At 41.5% G+C, this 18245-nt stretch overlaps 1 long non-coding RNA gene across 2 annotated transcripts in view; it reads right to left on the reverse strand.

Annotated features, from left to right (window-relative positions):
• Window positions 1-3141: 3141 nt before the first annotated feature.
• LOC117667138 (uncharacterized) overlaps window positions 3142-18245 on the reverse strand; it is a 17316-nt gene continuing 2212 nt past the window's right edge. The window contains exons 2-4 of one of the 2 annotated variants that reach the window (XR_015734563.1): window positions 9255-9409; window positions 4261-4428; window positions 3142-3488 (exon numbers count right to left, since the gene is read on the reverse strand). This is a non-coding gene — a long non-coding RNA (uncharacterized LOC117667138). Of the gene's footprint in view, window positions 3489-4260; window positions 4429-7561; window positions 7936-9254; window positions 9410-18245 lie in introns of those variants that run through there. The other variant, XR_009621088.2, reaches the window with a different exon arrangement.

The raw sequence follows: 18245 nt of genomic DNA on the forward strand, positions 1-18245 counted from the left end.
ATTCACACCATCTTAAGGTGCTTGTTTGTGAGTTGTACAGCTCACTGAATAGCTTACTGAAAACGTACAAAAAGCTTCCTTGGTTAATCAGGATCCATCCGATTTAGGATTTTCAATAGTGAACAGCCCAATATCTCTGGAAGCTTCCCACCACCTGTAGGAAGATGGTGATCACTTTATTCCCCCAGACCTGAGTAACTAATACATTTCTACTGAGTACCTTGGGTAACAGTTATTAATGGGTTAATAGAACTCAGATCCACAGAAATTACTGTTTTGAAATTTTTCATAAAAAGGGAAGGGGATTAGAAACTCTTAAATCTCTACCTTTGAGGCTTCTTGCGGAATTGCAAATCCAGATGTCAAAACAATGAGAGAGGCAATACTAAATGCAGCACGGCAGCTGTTTATCATCTGTAAATGTTGGAAAAGAAGACCATGTGAATGACCTATTAGAAGGTATACTCTCTTCACTCTCCTTTTCACTTCCTCAAAAGCAAAGTTTAATTTTTTTCCATGAATTTTAACTTCAGGTCATTTCGATTTTATAATTTGCAGGACCTGTTGGGTTATTGATATGGGCAGGTGAAACATCACTCCAGACTTAGATTTGCTATTTATGTAACTGATCATCAAGTGGAAAACTTCAAGCATGCTGTTTGGTAACATGGGTTTGTCTGTCACCTCTCATTGTTCCTCTTCAAAGTACAGTTGCCACTTTATCTGGCAACAGCTTTCTTTAAGAGCGCTCTGTATAAGAAATCATGTTTCATCAGAGTTTTCTAAGCAGAAGAGAATTTCAGTCCGGTGGGCAATTAATTTTGTAAATATGCATATTATAACTGAACAATAATAGGGAAGACAGAAGATTCCAGAACAGATAATGGATCCAAATACTCTTTTCTTCACCAAAATCTCCCTATTTGTTCTGCCAATGTCATCCAAAACAGATTATTTTTCTTTCATGAATTGTCCTCCTGAATGATTTATACCTGTTGTGTTATCGGAAGCCCTTTTGAGATCCTCTTTTAGATACAGCCAGCCATTAGTTGAACAATTGTTAATTTTAATCCTATAAAAGTTTTTTATGCCAGACAGAACCAATGCCAGTGTTCAAGGGGAGAATTAATTGTAATGTATCTTACATTTACAGTGGCTTTCCAGTTTCCAGTTGCATATTTTTTTTAAAAAAAAAAAAGTTATATATTGATTCTGAGGCAAAGACCTATATTTCCTATAAATATCTGGACTAACATGAAACATAAAAGTTATTTCTTGGCTTGCTGAGAAGATTTATCCAGAAAGTGTGACAGGGCAGTTCCCTGACTCTGAGGTACATCAGATCCCTCTCAAACAAAGGCAGATTTATGTGATGATAAAATATCCAATAGACACCTCTGTATTTCCAAGAAGGAAGACCTGAGAAGACAAGAGAGGGAGCAAGGGACAGAAAATATAAGGTTCCACCAAAATGTAGTTAGAACAGGTGGATGGTTTACATCAGTGGTGGGATTCAAGTAATTTAACAACCAGTTCTCTGCCCTAATGATTTCTTCCAACAACCAGTTTGCCAAACTGCTCAGAAAGTTAACAACCAGTTCTCCCGAAGTGGTGCAAACTGGCTGAATCCCATCGCTGGTTTACATGTAGATTTTGATCACTTTTTCCTATGAAAGCACAAAGTGGTTTATTTAGGGATCGCCTTTCTTTTTGACCCTGCAACAACTAACTTCTGAGGTAAATTGGATTAAAAGAAATTAATTGGCCAACATGAGTTTCCATGGTTGAGAAGGGAATAGAACTTGGGTCTCCCATGTTTTGTTCAACATCTAGTTCCGCCACTATTTCCACATAGCCAACAAGAACTGAATAGTCTTCTCTTCATATTTCACAATGTCATGGAGAGCAGTCAGTTTTCCTAGCATAGTCCATGCTACTACATAGTTTACTATGGTAAACTTTTGTAAGACCATACCTAGAGTACTGCATCCAGTTTTGGTCACCACGCTATAGAAAAGATGTTGAGACTCTAGAAAAAGTGCAGAGGAGAGCAACCAGGATGATTAGGGGACTGGAGACTAAAACATATGAAGAACGGTTACAGGAACTGGGCATGGCTAGCCTAGTGAAGAGAAGGACCAGGGGAGACAGGATAGCAGTCTTCCAATATTTGAGGGGCTGCCACAGAGAGGAAGGGGTCAAGCTATTTTCCAAAGCACCTGAGGGCCAGACAAGGAATAATGGATGGAAACTGACCAAGGAGAGATTCAACCTAGAAATAAGAAGGAACTTTCTGACAGTGAGAACTATCAACCAATGGAACAGCTTGCCCTCGGAAGTTGTGGGAGCTTCATCACTGGAGGCTTTAAAGAAGAGATTGGACTGCCATTTGTCAGAAATGGTGTAGGGTCTCCTTCTTGATCAGGGAGTTGGACTAGATGACCTATAAGGTCGCTTCCAACTCTGTTAATCTAATCTAGACTCATGACGTTTTTCAAAAAAACATAAACATTTCATGTACTGAATTCATTGGGACATTTCAAAAAGGGCATACCTTGATACCTTGGGACAACTCTATAAGAGAAGAAAAATTACTACTTTAAATGTCCTTCTGAAGATGTCCTTTAAAAACTACAACCAGACACTATCTCCTATAATGCCTCATTCAAGTTAGGGTTATCATAATTTGGGCTGCAAAAATACAGGTGAGTGCTAGACGTGAACAAGGAAGTATAGACTAAGTTGCTGTCATTCAGTGGTCTTCTAGAATTTTGCAGTCCAGATATAATAACCTTAAATAAGATAGGTAGATATTGAAAGGACAGACCAAGTGTCCTGATGTATGATGTAACTCAGCTTTGAATTCATTTCAAAGTCAGAGCCAATAGGGTGGATCAAAGGACTGATTGTTATATTGACAATGTCAGTTTAATTATGAAAAAGTGTATAGCAAATAAAATTATAATGCCACCACATTTTATATTTTAATTATTGTGCCTATTGTTCATGTTCATGTTAACAATTTAAACATTTAAAATGTTATCTGATGATTTTAATCAGTGGTTAGCTGTTAAGAGAAAGCAGGTTTTGAAAGGCAGCACACAAACATTTTATAAATTCAATAAAAAAAAATAAAAATCCTTTTTGATTTCATGCACAGGATGTATTTATTTTCCCAAAAGACCTTTTAAGTCTAGTGGATTGGTAAATCTAATGTTAGTTGATATGTTTTATTTTCTGCTCTTGTTTTTGTTTTTTGGAGCTTGTTTGAATGCTGCTCACATTTTTCTGTATTTTTTTTTAACTTGGTATGTCCAGCTTCTTTTTGCTTATTCTCTTAGACGTTGTGCCAGGGCATTGGGGAGAAGGGTATCAAAAACATTAAGATGGTTGTTGTAACAATGCAGTTGAATGGTTGGGCTTCAATCGTGTGATTGTGACTTCCATTTTGACTTTTCCTTCCTCCCCTGCAGATGTCCTTGGAATTTCTGGAAAATATTTAAATTGTAGGTATCAATCAATTGTCTTAAAGACTGAATATCTAACTTTAGAAGCAGCACAAACAAACTGAACTTGGAGAAATTGGTTCTACTAAGAAACATTGCAATATCATCCAGAGCTTTTCTGGATTGGCGAATTGGTGAAATAATCTTAAAAATAGCCAAACAGCAAAAAATTATACTTTTTTTTTTTTTTAGCTTAAAGCAGTTCCCATTTTTTCACCATCCATTTTCTTGAATTTGTGAGGGCTTTTTAAAAAAATAAACTGAACGTAAACTAGGCGGAATGGTAGACAGAATTTCAAAGGAGCAATTGAAAACCAGTGATTTTCTAAATTGATGATAGTATGTTCTTAATTTTTCTTTCAAAACCATATGGGGGGGGGCACATTTACCCTTCCTGCCCCCCCCCCCACAACAGCAAATAAGATATGGCCCAATCAACCTTAAAGACTGTGTGAAGAGTATGCATAATAGAACAACCAGATATATAAATAGAATAATACAAAGAAATGTAATCTGCTACCAAAGCTGTAATTCAATCCTTTTCCAACACAACTGCAGACAAAACTGGGTTATGAATAAGCTTTACAGTCCATAGACTGGACTCTACAACCGTGACTGGGTATAAAACCTCAAATGATTGTTGTCAGCTAATAAGGCAGAAAAATAAAGAAACTTAATGACTGTGTCAGAAAGAGGAAATATTAGTAAATACTAATTTTGGATTAAGGGTACAGCAAAGAAGCCTGTTCCACACCTCCTTCCGTTGTCCTGCAAAGCTGATCATCTTTTCTTAGTCACGCACAGCCCATTTCCTTTATTCTTCTTTTCTCCTTTTAAAGGCAGGGCATACAAATGCAGGAACAGGAGGAAGACAATTAATTGCAGGAATGTTTCCCTTTTATTATTTTGGCCACTTCTCTTCCTATCAAACCAAGAGGACAAACAGAAGCTAAAACGAGTTTAACGTTCATAAAAGATATTGTAATATACTGGAGTGCCAGCAGGGGTGAAATGCTCCCGGTTTGGATCGGATGACCCGATCCAGTAGCGATGGAGGCGGGTGGTTCGGAGAGCAGGTAGCAAAAATCCTTGTCTCCCCCCGCCACTACCCAGCTGAGCCGCACAATCATCAGAGGCTTTTTTTTTTACTTTTAAAAGCATTTTTTCTACAACCTCTTTGGCCGAAAAAATGTTTTTAAAAGTAAAAAAAAAGAAGCCTCTGATGATTGTGCGGCTCAGCTGGGATCGTCAGAGGCTTCTGAAAGCATTTTTTCTATAACCTTTTCAGAGCCTTTTTTTCTTTTAAAAGCCTCTGACGATCCCAGCTGAGTTGCCTGATCATCAGAGGCATTTAAAAGAAAAAAAACCTCTGCCGATCAGGCAACTCAGCTGGGATCGTCAGGGCCTTTTGAAAGCATTTTTTACAACCTCTTCGCCGAAGAGGTTGTAGAAAAAATGGTTTTAAAAGTTTTTTAAAAAAATGGCCATGTCCACCCAGTCACATTACCCCCCGCCCACCAAGCCACGCCCACAGAACCAGTAGTAACAAATTTTAGATTTCACCACTGAGTGCCAGCTATAGATTTTGAGGGTCCTCTAAGGACCAGACCAACCCCTCACAACGTATCCTCCTTCTTGGTCATCTTCACTTCTGCTTCCGCTACCGTATTGACGTATTGATGCAACCATATAGTGGGAGAAGCCAAGACAAAAAACCAAGTCACTATTTTAGCTCCAAACTCTCAGAATCAGACATGGGCTCTTATAAAGCTCCTGCTAAGAAGGAAAATAAGATGGGTTCATATTTGTTTGCCTACTTGAACATTTCTTCTATCTTATTTACTTGCTTCTTAATCTTGTATCAATACATTATTGACAGCCCCATGGGAAAACAATGTCTATTGTGTTTGGTATGTGGTTGTACACAGGGGTGGGTTTCAAAAATTTTAGTCAGGGGTTCTCTGCCCAGTTGCTGGGTGGGTGTGGCCATCGTAGGCATGGCCTAGTCGGCCTCCTGCACCATGGCGGGGGGGGCGTTTTTGCCCTCCCCAGGCTCTGGAGGCTTTGTTTGAGCCTCCGGGAGGGCGAAAATGGCCTCCTGGTAGGCCTGTTTTTCACCCTCCCCGAGCCTCTGTGCACACCCTGCACTTACCTTCATCCAAAACAGGCCGCGTGAGGACTCCTGAGAGGGGTTGGGTAGGGTAGGTGGGGTCAGCCAAGAGTGGGATTTGGGGGTTCTCCAAACTGCACAGAATTTCCCAAATCTGCACAGAATTTCACAGAATCTCCGGAACCCCTGCAAATCCCCAGCAGCCCATCCCTGGCTGTACAAAATCTGCTTTGTAATTTCAAGGTTTCCTCCCTTCAGAAAGAGGTTACTGTTTTTCTATGTTGAGCATTTCTCGAGCATTCATTTCCCAAGTTTCTTTTTGATATTATTTAACTTCCTTTATTGCTCTAAGTGATAAAAAGTTGCCACTGTTGATGTCTATTACACACTTTTCTATCGCTCTGAAACCTCCCGAAACCATACTTTCTCAGTCTTCCCTCAGAATTTAACATGGAGGCCACTGACTGATGGAAAGTGGTGTGCAATGAAGTGCAAGCCATTCACACACAAACATCTTGGCCATCTTGCATGCACTTGCATAAGTGCAAAAATATTGTATTCCATCCATGAAAAATTCACTGAAATTTTTGTTTCCTTTGGAAAAAAAAAATCAAAAGCAAATGCTTTTTCATTACATTGATTGAGGATTGATAAAACTAAAACTAAATTAAAATTAAATTAATAAAACTAATATTGGACAACTTTTCCACACAGCACTAGCCTAACATTTCTGTGCATCCATATAGTCTTTAGTCTCAACTTGTTATTTGACTGCATGCATTGAGCCATCATTAATCTATAATAGGGACGTCAAAGTCAAGGCCTAGTATTTAAATCTGGCCCATGGTTCTGACCTGGAAATAGCAAAGGACCAGCCCGCGGTGCCTCTGGTAGCCAAAACAGGGCACGGGGGGGGGGGGCTGTACCAGGGGTGGGTTCTACTTACCTTTACTACTAGTTTGCATCGTACCCACTCTTCTGCACATGCACAGATCACTTATGATGACGTCCGGATCAGTGGGCAGAGCCTCCTGCTAGTTTAACTACAGCTTTTATTGAACCGGTCCAAACCAGGAGCAACCCACCACTAGGCTGCGTATGTCCCTCCTTGCCCTGTTTTGGCAGGCGAAGTGCTGCAGGAAGCTGTCCAGGCCAAAAAAGGGGCACAGGGGACGTCACGTGGGCCACCATGCCCCATTTTGGCTGGCAGGGTACTGCAGGAGGTCTCTGTCATGTCTTTCCCTCTGCCTGGCTGGCCCTTGGAGAAGAACTACAATGCTGATCTGGTCCTTCCTTGAAGAAATTGTTTTGGCCCACCAGCGGCCTGCGCGGATCGTGGCTGATCCCAACGATGAGGAGGCTGGTGTGGTGTCACACCAGCAGCCGGCACAGCTGGCGCTCGCGTCAGACAGTGAGGAGGCTGAAGAGGATGTGGTGCCAGAGGCAGAGACTCAGCCAGGACCTTCAGAACCTCCAGAGGCTCCTTCAAGTGGAGAGAGCGAAGTGGAGGAGCCTCTCCTCAATGCTCGAGCATGCAGGGCTGCCAAAAGGCAGGAGTGGCTACTTAGGAGGAAGAGGTCTCCTCGAGAGTAAGGTTTGAGGATAATTGGCCACTCCCTTAGCCTATTTAAGTCACACGCCGTTAGTAAGTTTCTTGCTATAAACAACTCGTATTTATTATCAGAGTATTTTGGTTTATCATATCTTGTTTTCTGGGCTGGTTGCCAACCTTTGCCGGTCTTGTTTATTCTTGCTACTTAATAAATTTGATAAGAACCATTGGTTGTGTCAATATCCTTGGAAATCCGGAGCTGGGGCAGAACAGAAATCCAGTTTTACACCCCTGATCTATAAGAACTATAATAGTTGTGTCATTACCTTATTGTATTTTCTTTTTCAATACAATGACTAAAAATGCCACATAATGCACAAGGCTTTAGCTTACTTCTATTTGATGTCATCAACGTTTGGCCTTTTTCTGGAAAGAATGAATTTGATCTATAAGCTTCCATTTTTCTGGAAAAGCACGGAGGCCATTATGAAGAGTAATCCAATCTAATTAAAAGAGATTGGAGATTAGGACCAGCATAACACTGCTAGGCCTCCATGTCTTCTGGAAGTAATGGCAATTCAGCAATAATACATATCCTATAAGTTGGCTCAGTGCTTTAACTTATTCTTGTAGATATCTCTAGAGGTTAAATTTGGCTGAATTGACTGAAACCCAGTGAGACTCCTTTAAGGCATATACGGGTTGGCCTTCAAGAAAATTAATATATAGGTAGTGCTCCACTTATGACCACAACTAAATGAACTGTTGTACGTCAAGGACTACCTGTACTTGGTAAAGGCAATTTGCTAGCCTCATCTTTTCTTTTCTTTTTTAGCAAGTTGCAAAAGCACTTTTTATGACCTCTAAGTACCTTCCCCAAGATAGTTTTGAGAATATTGTTGACTCCTTGGTTTGGGATATTACCCAAGATACATTTATATCTAATGCTCTTTGAAATACTGTGCCTACAAACAACAGCTTTCCAAGAATTATTGCAGAAGAAAGAAGTAGATCTAGGATTACAAGTTTAGGTGCAACACATTGTCAGCTAATTGTCTGGTGTTATTGTCAGATTTCTTAGGAAAATATCAACCCCCGTTTTTTCACTGTCATCCACACAGAGCAAACATTACAGAAGAATCTTGTCTGAAAGAATAATGGAAGACAAGCAGTGGTGGGATTCAAAAAATTTTACTACCCGTTCTGCGGGCGAGGCTTGGTGGGCATGGCATGGGAAGGATACTGTAAAATCTCCATCCCCACCCCACTCCAGGGGAAGGATACTGTAAAATCTCCATTCCCTCCCCATTCCAGGGGAAGATTACTGCAAAATTCCCATTTCCTCCCGATCAGCTGGGACTCAGGAGGCAGAGAATAGATGGGGGTGGGGCCAGTCAGAGGTGGTATTTACCGGTTCTCTGAATTACTCAAAATTTCCGCTACCGGTTCTCCAGAACTGGTCAGAACCTGCTGAATACCACCTCTGAAGACAAGTATGAATAACTAAAGATGACCGAGGTCAGTGTTGTGAGATTATTTTTCTGCAATGGGTATATGGGAATTAAAAGTCAGAAAAGTTGTTTCTAATCCTATTTTAGTATTTACTTTTTAGTATTTACTAAAATAGTATTTACTATGTTTTTGTGTGTGCCATATTGTCTTCCTCTATTTTTAGTCCGCAGTAAAATCTATTGCCCATTCTCCCAACTATTTTGAGCTCCTTCTCCCATTAGGGATAAATAAACATGCTTGCAGTTTATACGGAGCAAGATCACTGATCTGATTTACTAAACGGCGTATCTGTGAGCGCTTGGATAGACATCTATAATAAATAGGAGCCAGTCTGGATTTATTGCAAACAAATCATGCCAGACTATCCTTATATCCTTCTTCGATAAAGTTATTAACGTAATAGATCAGAGGAATGCCAAACAGATAGTGTAACAAAACCTTACCAAAGCCTTTGACAGAGCATATCAGGATGCCCCCACATAAAATGATGAAACATGGCTTGACCTTGTTACTGTTAGATGAACTCAATGATGGCAAGGAATATTGGATATAATCAGGGGTGGGTTCTACTTACCTTTACTACCAATTTGCATCGCATCCACGCGCACGCTCTTCTGATCACCTATGATGACATCCGGGTCAGTGGGCGGAGCCTCCCGCCGATTTTACTACCAGTTCTTGCAAACCGGTCCAAACCGGGGACAACCCACCACTGGATATAATGTGAAGCTTGAACAATGGGGAAATATGTGAACGAAGGGTTTAAAATTTACATTAAATTATAATCTAAAAGAAAATTTCTATAAAATGATGTATCATTGGTATTTAACACCAGATAAGTTAACTAAGACGTATAAAGGCATGTCAAATGAATGCTGGAAGTGTAAAAGTAAAAAAGGGACTTTTTATCATCTATGGTGAAGATGTGATAAAGCAAAAAGATTTTGGTGTATGATTCATATGTTAATAAAGAAAATTTTGAAAATGGAGGTAAAAATTAAACCAGAACTTTTCCTTTTGGGCCTAATGGAAAAAGAACTGGAGAAAAAACTTGGAACTTTAGATGTTGACAGCAGCAAGACTATTGTATGCACAAAAATGGAAGGACACTTCAGTTCCTACCATGGACGAATGGTTGCAGAAGTTGATGGAGTCGGCTGAAAGTCAGAGTTTCATTCTTTTCCGCATCAAGCACAAAGTTCAGAAATGGTTTCCATGTAGAAACAAAAGTACGTATGTAACATACTGACTTTTCAGAGGTGGTATTCAGCAGGTTCTATCCAGTTCTGGAGAACCGGAAGCTGAAAGTTTGAGTAGTTCGGAGAACCGGTAAATACCACTTGTGACTGGCCCTACCCCCATCTATTCTCTGCCTCCCGAGTCTCAGCTGATCGGGAGGAAATGGGGATTTTGCAGTAACCTTCCCCTGGAGTGAGGAAGGAATGGAGATTTTACAGTATCCTTCCCCTGGAGTGGAGTGGGAATGGAGATTTTATAGTATCCTTCCCCTGCCACGCCCACCAAGCCATGCCCACCAAGCCACGCCCACAGAATCGGTAGTAAAAAAAATTGAATCTCATCACTGGTACTTTTATTTCCACATGGGAACCACTTCTGAACTTTGTGCTTGATGCGGAAAAGAATGAAACTCTGACTTTGGGTTTTACAGATTAGAGTGATAGATCTTTACAGAAATGTCTTGTTCATACTATTATGGAAAAGCAAAAAGTTGTGATTTGATTTTAATGCCTTATTTTATTGTAACAGAGAGAGTCGGAAGTCAATGCTTCCTTTTCCTTTCCCTATCTGTCCTCACTTCTCTTTTCCTTCCCCCCACCCCCCCTTTTTTATTTACTTTTGTATCTTACAATACTTTATAACTCAATAAAAATGTTAAACTAAAAAAAAAAAAGATGAACTCACTGATGGCTAAATGTTTGCACCCAGAGTGCTCCTTGCTGGCTCCACTTCAGCCTGGAGGGAAATACTGTTCCATCCCAGAGCAGAGAAAGATAGAAACACGCCCTCCCATGAAGGTAAGATGAGGTGAGATGAGTGGAAGTTAGTTAGCAATAGCAATAGCACTTAGACTTATATACCGCTTCATAGTGCTTTTACAGCCCTCTCCAAGCAGTTTACAGAGTCAGCACATTGCCCCCAACAATCTGGGTCCTCATTTTACTCACCTCGGAAGGATGGAAGGCTGAGTCAACCTTGAGCCTGGTGAGATTCGATCTGCCAAACTGCTGGTGATCAGCAGAAGTAGCCTGCAGTACTGCACTCTGACCACTGTGCCACTGCGACTCATAGTTAGCTTAAAAAGTTCTGTTCTCCCCGTTTTGTACCTTTGATTGCCAGTTATATTGCACTGTACCAAAATGATAGGATGTTTTCCTTGATCTGGTAATAGCTAAGAATTGTGCGAATGCAATTCCAGCACAGCTGAAGAGAAGGTTGGGGAAGGCTACGGTAGGAGATGGTCTTAGAAGGGAGACAGAGAAAAAAAATCTGAAATAATATTTTGCTCTGCTTTGCCCCCCGCCCCCTCCAAATCCTCTGTCATGTTCAGTCCTGTGTGCGCCATTACTTGGCTAGATGAAGCTCCATGACTTTTCAGAACTGACAGGTATAGATATTTCTAAAGACAAAGGGAATTGCAAATAAGCTTTTTGATCTGCTGATGTTTTTCTTTTCCTTCTTGTTTTTGTTTGTTTGCGTTGGAGCAATTTAATATTCCACAGATCTCAGAACTTTTTTCTCCCAATTAAAAAAGCAAATCAACTGGAATGCCTAGAGGAAAACTGGCTCTTTCAATTTATTGCTTTGCCATCATACTCTTTGTGTTATGGGAGCCAAAGTAAACTATCTACCTCTGTTCTGGAATCCAGATATATGTGAGCTTTCTGAGCCTTTTCTTTTTGGAAAAGAAAAGAAAGCCTGAAGAATACTTGTTAATGTGACAAACAATTGGGCTTAAATATACAGAAAATGAATACCAATTGCTGCTCTGGTGGTGCACAACAGGTTTATGGGTGGTCTACGGAATCCTTTTTTTCTGCTCCCAAAAAATTGGTGGCCTATTGATTGTTGACAATTACCAAAAATCTATATGTGAGTCACAGGATTATGCCATTACACCTCTAATTTTTTTTAAAAAGCCCAACTCTCCCCTATATAAATATTCTTCTCTTGGAAATCAGTCTACTCAACTATATATTATTCATCCCTGAAGCATCCAGAAATAGACCTAAAATATCTCTTGAGCCCGAAATGTTTAGGTGTTCTTGCTGTAGGTTGCAAGAACATAGGAATTCTAGCAGTTATGGGTATGTCCCATTTGCCTTAAGGATTATTTTATGGTGCATATTCTTGGGAAAACAGCTTCCACAACTAGCAGCGATGTCGTATTTTCATTGTGCAGTTATTTATGGCTTCTTTATTATGTGGTTATTTATTGCCTTCCTCCCATGCAAGGAAATTTGCGTTAATTTTATGGGTCGTCTGCGCTCCAACCAGATTCAGACTTGCTTGGGTCCAACAAGGGTATTCTTTCAATTTTTCTTCAAAATAATCTTGGAATGTAGCTGGTGAACTCTTTTTAAAATGTTCTTATTAGAACTACATTCAGAGTTGCATGAGTAGACTAGGCAACCTTCTGTGTGGGATTGGGGAAAATATTAGGAATTTCTTGTTGACGGACTTCACAATGAGGTATTGGGGCCTCTCAAAAAGATCTTACTTTCACTTGTGTTCCTTCTCTTGGGTCTTCAAAGTAATTCTTCAGAAAATGATCTGTTGGGCCACCTTGGTTTTCTACAAAACTTCTCTCTCATTTTTTTCCTCCTTCATCCAGAACCACAATGCCTATCCCCATAATACAGACACTGGGCTTTGTAGGTTGCTGTGACAACTAACATCACAATGGGTATATTCATACAACCTACTTAACGAGATGTGTAAACCACTGAAAGACTTAGCAGGCACATTTGCACAATATGCTATGCCTGACTACTATTCTATTAATCTTAGCTAGGGTGTGTGTGTGTGAGAGAGAGAGAGAGAGAGAGAGAGAGAGAGAGAGTCTGACAATGTTGCCAACCAACCAACTAGTGTGGTTATTTTACAGTTCAGTATATTATGCATACCAGAGAATGAATTAATTCAGTACCCAGGTGAGGTTAAACGTGTCTTGTGAATGCAGCCATCTTGTGAAAAGACTCCACCAAAAATTGCCCATGTCACTGTCGGATGCTGAAAATGCCCCACGGATTATCTGTGCTTATGTCTGTCTGAAAATTAGCACATGAATGATCTCCGCTGAAAATCACTGTGTGTGTGGTAGCTTTCGATCAGCACAACACTCACTTGTGTCCCTATCACTGGGAATGTCTGCAGCCCTCCCAGAGCAGTTTGAGCCCCGGAATGAATGAATACCCTTCCAGTTCTGGGATTTCTCTAAATCAGGCCAAATGTGACGAAAGTCAACGTGCAGCGCTCATAAATCTTGGGGATAAAGAGAGAAAACGATACAAATGAGGAATGCAGTCTTGCAAGTGTGTTTAAGGGCCTGGCAACTTTTGACAACTGAAAGCAATGTGGAATTGGTGGCGGAGACCTACACAAAGAAAAATGTCAACTTTGAAGGGAGGGTATGGAAAGGCTTTCGTGCACAAACAAAGCCTCAAAAACACAAAGTGCCTCTCGAAATAGCAGAGTGATAAGTCTATTGAGCGTGTGAGTCATCTTTTCAGTGGCTGAGAATGATTAGGTGCAGATTGCCATCAGGAGAACCATAATTCTCTCCCCACAGTTTGTATCCCTTTTTTAAAAAAAATCTCTAGTGCTTGCCCAGTTATTACGACATTCAAATTGCCAACATCAAACTGGATTTTTATTTTTATTTTTTTGCTTGTTCAGGAGCATTGTTGATCAGCACCAAAATCATAAAACCAGTGTCTTTGCAGAGCTATCTCTGCAGCGAAAGGGTCAAAACTGCCAAAATGGCTGCCTTTTGCAGCCACCATTTTGATACTCCTTGGCCTTCTCCCTGTGGACACCCTTCTTGTTTAATGAAGCCCAAGTGCCTCAGGAGGAGACAATAATGTATGCTTCCCTCAAAACTTAGAAGTAGGAGAACCACATAAAAAATGTCTAAAGTCCTTAACCAGCCATAGATCCTTCCTCTTAAATTCCCAGCTTTTTCTAAATCCCAGCTCTGTGCAATAACTTATTCAAATAAACTGTTGCAATTTATATTCTCTCTGTCTCTCTCTCTCTCACACACACACACACAACTCACACACTCACACAGAGAGAGTTTATTAATGTTGTTTTCATCTTTGACATGGTAATGCATCTATTCAGGAGGTGCCTGACCAACAGAATAAAGGCTCTGGGTTTGGATTGTGTTAAGTGCTTAAAATGCAAATCGGCTCCCTTGCACAAGATGACTTTCTCGTTATTCCTCCATAATTATATCGATACCATTGCATCATCCCAAGAATTAGCACATAATGAAGACAATGTTCACTTAGCTTCAAAGCAACTGGATTCATTTAAACCATCCACTCCTAATTAATAATTTTCAAGGGCCTAAAATAAGAACATGATGAATGACAACAAGAACCGGCTTCTGCTGAAGTCAGTGGAAAATCTGCTAGAGAGTAGCAGGGAGTAAGGTGAGAATGATTCCGGTGTTGGCATGATGGGAAGAATTCAAAGTAGCAGACACCTTGCAAACATCTGGAACTGCAGAGTATAAAAGCCCTTTATATTGGAGGGAGCGTTGTCATACTTTTAAGAAGGTTGACACATTAAAAATATTGTTTCCAACTACAAGAAACAACCATTCTATACTCTTCTTCATTGCTCAGATCACACCTATGTCCAGCTCTAGACGCTATATTTTAATACCATGTTTCCCCAAAAATAAGACCCTGTCTTATATTTTTTGAACCCCGAAATAAGCGCTTGGCCTTATTTTCGGGGAGGTCTTATTATTTTGGGGCACATGGAGCAAGACGGGGCTCCTCTTGCCGTTTTACCTGATTTCCAGCTCTGTCTCCCTAACTCTAACCAGAGGAAATGGCGGGCACTGGCTGCATGTGCGTTTAAATATTTTCGGGAAAGGCTTATTTTCAGGGGGGGCTTATTTTAGCGCATGCGCTCAAAAGCCCGATTGGGCTTATTATCAGGGGATGTCTTATTTTGGGGGAAACAGGGTAATAACTTAGACAAACTCAAATAGGGCAAAGAATCTGGCAAGGGAATGGAAGCGAAGTCCTACCACAAGATGATTATGGGAGAATCAGGTAATCCACTTTGATTTCTGGAAGAGGCCTGACACAAACGAAGGTCAAAATTTACCCTCTATTATCCCAGCATGGAGGGCAAGGAAATTTTCACAAGGTGGAAGATTCTGGTTGAAAGTTAGGAAAAAATTAGAAACGTTTGCTGTTAAACCGGTTACCCTCCCCCCCTTTTTTAGATACGTTCAGAGTGAAACTGTCCAGCCATCTGAAAAAGTCACTTTATCTACAATTCTGTCCTGTCCCACTCACTCACTAACTCTCACACGTACACCACAGGTGTAAGGAATCTTTATTAAGGCATCCAAGCCTGAATTGGTATTGCCCAGCAATTCCCTCTGCTGGCACCAGCTCAACCCCAGTGAGTTCCACAGGCTGCTCAAATGAAGCCAACTAGTTCTCAAGGCAAAGGCTAGTCCAGTCCACTAGGATAAAGCAAGTTCCCAAGGCAAAAGGCAAATCCACAGGCAAAGGCAAGGCAAGGGAAACAGCCAGTGGTGAAATCCAAACTTTTTTACTACCGGTTCTGTGGGTGTGGCTTGGTGGGTGTAGTGTGGCTTGGTGGGCGTGGCTTGGTGGGCATGGCAGGGGAAGGATACTGCAAAATCTCCATTCCCACCCCACTCCATGGGAAGGATACTGCAAAATCCCCATTCCCTCTGTTAGGATATGGTTTGAGCCTAACAAGTTGTCCAGGCAATATATGTGTTCTGTAACTTTAATATGAATATGTATTGTGTCACTTTAAAGTTTTACTGCTGATTCATTGTAATGCTGAGTCATGCTGTAATTAGATAATCACTAGTGAACGTATTTAAGAAAGATACTGTATTCAGTTGATGATAAGCTACCATAGTGTGTGCTATCCATTGTGCTATCATCGGTTGGATGGATCTGCTACCATCGTGGTTTGTGAACCACAGTGAGTTTGTTATTCTAACCAACTACTGTTTGTGTGGTAAGAAGATTTTTGTATCACTGGAATGATTTAACTGGGAAAAGACTTGGATTGATTTAAAGACTATGAGATTGTTTTTTCACTATAAAGTAAACTTTTGATAAACCAATTTGCACATCTCTTATTCATTACTCTCAGCAACGTTTTTCTGTGCTCTACACTCTGCTGGTTGGTAACACAACAACTATATCCTTAACACCCTCCCCACTCCTGGGGGAACGATATTGCAAAATCTCCATTCCCATCCCACTCTGGGGCCAGTCAGAGGTGGTATTTTCCAGTTCTCTGAACTACTCAAAATTTCCGCTACCGGTTCTCCGAACTGCTCAAAATTTCCGCTACCAGTTCTCCAGAACCTGTCAGAACCTGCTGGATTTCATCCCTGGAAACAGCTGAAGAGACACTAACCAAAGTTGAATGCAGGAATACATAGTAAGAAAACAAAGAGTTTGTTCCCAGCATCATCCATCTGTCTGCTGTGCTAAATAGCCAACTTCTGATGCAGCCCATCAAGAGCAGTGAGGCTGCCTCCTCACGAGCAATCTAGCTGACCTTCTCTGCTCCTGCTTTTTCTCTGCCCTACATGTTCATGGATCAGGTGCAGAAGGCAGTTCCTCTTCCTCATCACTGACCAGCTGCAGCTGCCTGCGTTCCCCACCTGAAGCCTCGGGGCTGTCCTGCTGCAGCTGTGCTTCAGCCAAATCCCTCTCAGACAACTGCTTGGAGCCATTGACCAACTCCCCTCCTGAGGTGCCCAGAACTGGTTCATGTTCCTCCGAGCTGACATCTGAAGAGGCATCTGGGAAAGCGTCTGCGGGAGTCATCACAAATTCCTGCACCTAAACTGGAAAATGGTCTCCAATCTATGAATTGGAATATGTCAGATCAGTGAGGAAAAGTATCCCAATTTTTATCAATTTTCTCCAAGAACGAGTCACATGGCGATCATCTTATTTCTACAACCACAATCCTATGGGATAGGTTGAGCTGAAACAGCAGAGCCAGCCCCAATTCATTCACTTTATTTGAACCTTCAGTGAACAATGGTTAAGTCCTACATTATCCTGGCTGTCAATAGATACCTCTTGTCTTTTATAGCACAAGCCAAATGGCTGGTTCTGTTTTAACTACTGCAGAGTGCAAAGCCCACTCTGGGGGGAATGTAAATGCGAACTGGAATAGCATCCCAGTGAACACCACTCAGCTGTCAATGAAGGAGAAATGAGTTCCAGGTGCTTTTACAATTTAGAACCACAAATATAATGAACCTTGGGAAGAACATGGACAGAAACAGTGAGCATTTAACTGGTAAGCTGTAGGCTAGATCAGATAGTGGTTAATAAATAAGTCCATTCCAATGGATGCATAAACAGTGTTCTCCCCTCCTCTCTCCGTCCCTCCCTCTCTCTCCTCTCTCTCTTCTCTCTCTCTCTTCCCTCTCTCTCTCCCTCCCCTCCCTCTCTCTCTCTCTTGCCTCTCTCTCCCTCCCACTCCCTTTGCCTCTTCCTCCCCACCTCTCTCTCTTGCCTCTCTCTCCCTCCCTCTCCTTGTCTCTCTCCCTCTCCTTCTCTCCCTACCTCCCTCTCTCCCTTCCTCCCATTCTCTCTCCTCTCTCTCTTGCCTCTCTCTCTCCTCTCTCCCTCCCTCCCTCCCTCTCCTTCCCTCCCTCCCTCTCCCTCCTTCCCCCTCCCCACCTCTCTCTTGCCTCTTTCTCTCCTCTCTCTCTTGCCTCTCTTTCTCTCTTGCCTCTCTCTCTCTCTCTCCCTTCTTCTCCTTCTCTCCCTCCCTCCCTGCTTCCCTCCCCCTCTCTCCTCTCTCTTGCCTCTCTCTCCCTCCCTCTCCTTCTCTCCCTACCTCCTCTCTCCCTTCCTCCCATTCTCTCCTCTCTCTCTTGCCTCTCTCTCCTCCCTCCCTCCCTCTCCCTCCTTCCCCCTCCCCACCTCTCTCTCTTGCCTCTCTTTCTCTCCTCTCTCTCTTGCCTCTCTTTCTCTCCTCTCTCTCTTGCCTCTCTCCCTCCCTCCTTCTCCTTCTCTCCCTCCCTCCCTCCCCCTCCCCACCTCTCTCTCTCTTGCCCCCCCACCTCTTCCTCTCTCTCTGTATCTGTAATGCCTCCCTATTTAATTACATACCCAGATTGGGATAAAGATAAATCCTGTATAGATCGGGATTAAGATAGAGTTTTCCAACATTATAGATATATTTCTCCTGTAAAGAGTTTACAGGATTGTAATTCATTACTTTATAAATCTAAAGCCAATAGTTTAGTGGCAAAGAGAGATTCTGTACACTGACGATCCAC

The sequence above is a fragment of the Pantherophis guttatus genome, chromosome 5 (genome assembly GCF_059756535.1).
Source record: "Pantherophis guttatus breed Tessera chromosome 5, ASM5975653v1, whole genome shotgun sequence".
NCBI lineage: Eukaryota > Metazoa > Chordata > Lepidosauria > Squamata > Colubridae > Pantherophis > Pantherophis guttatus.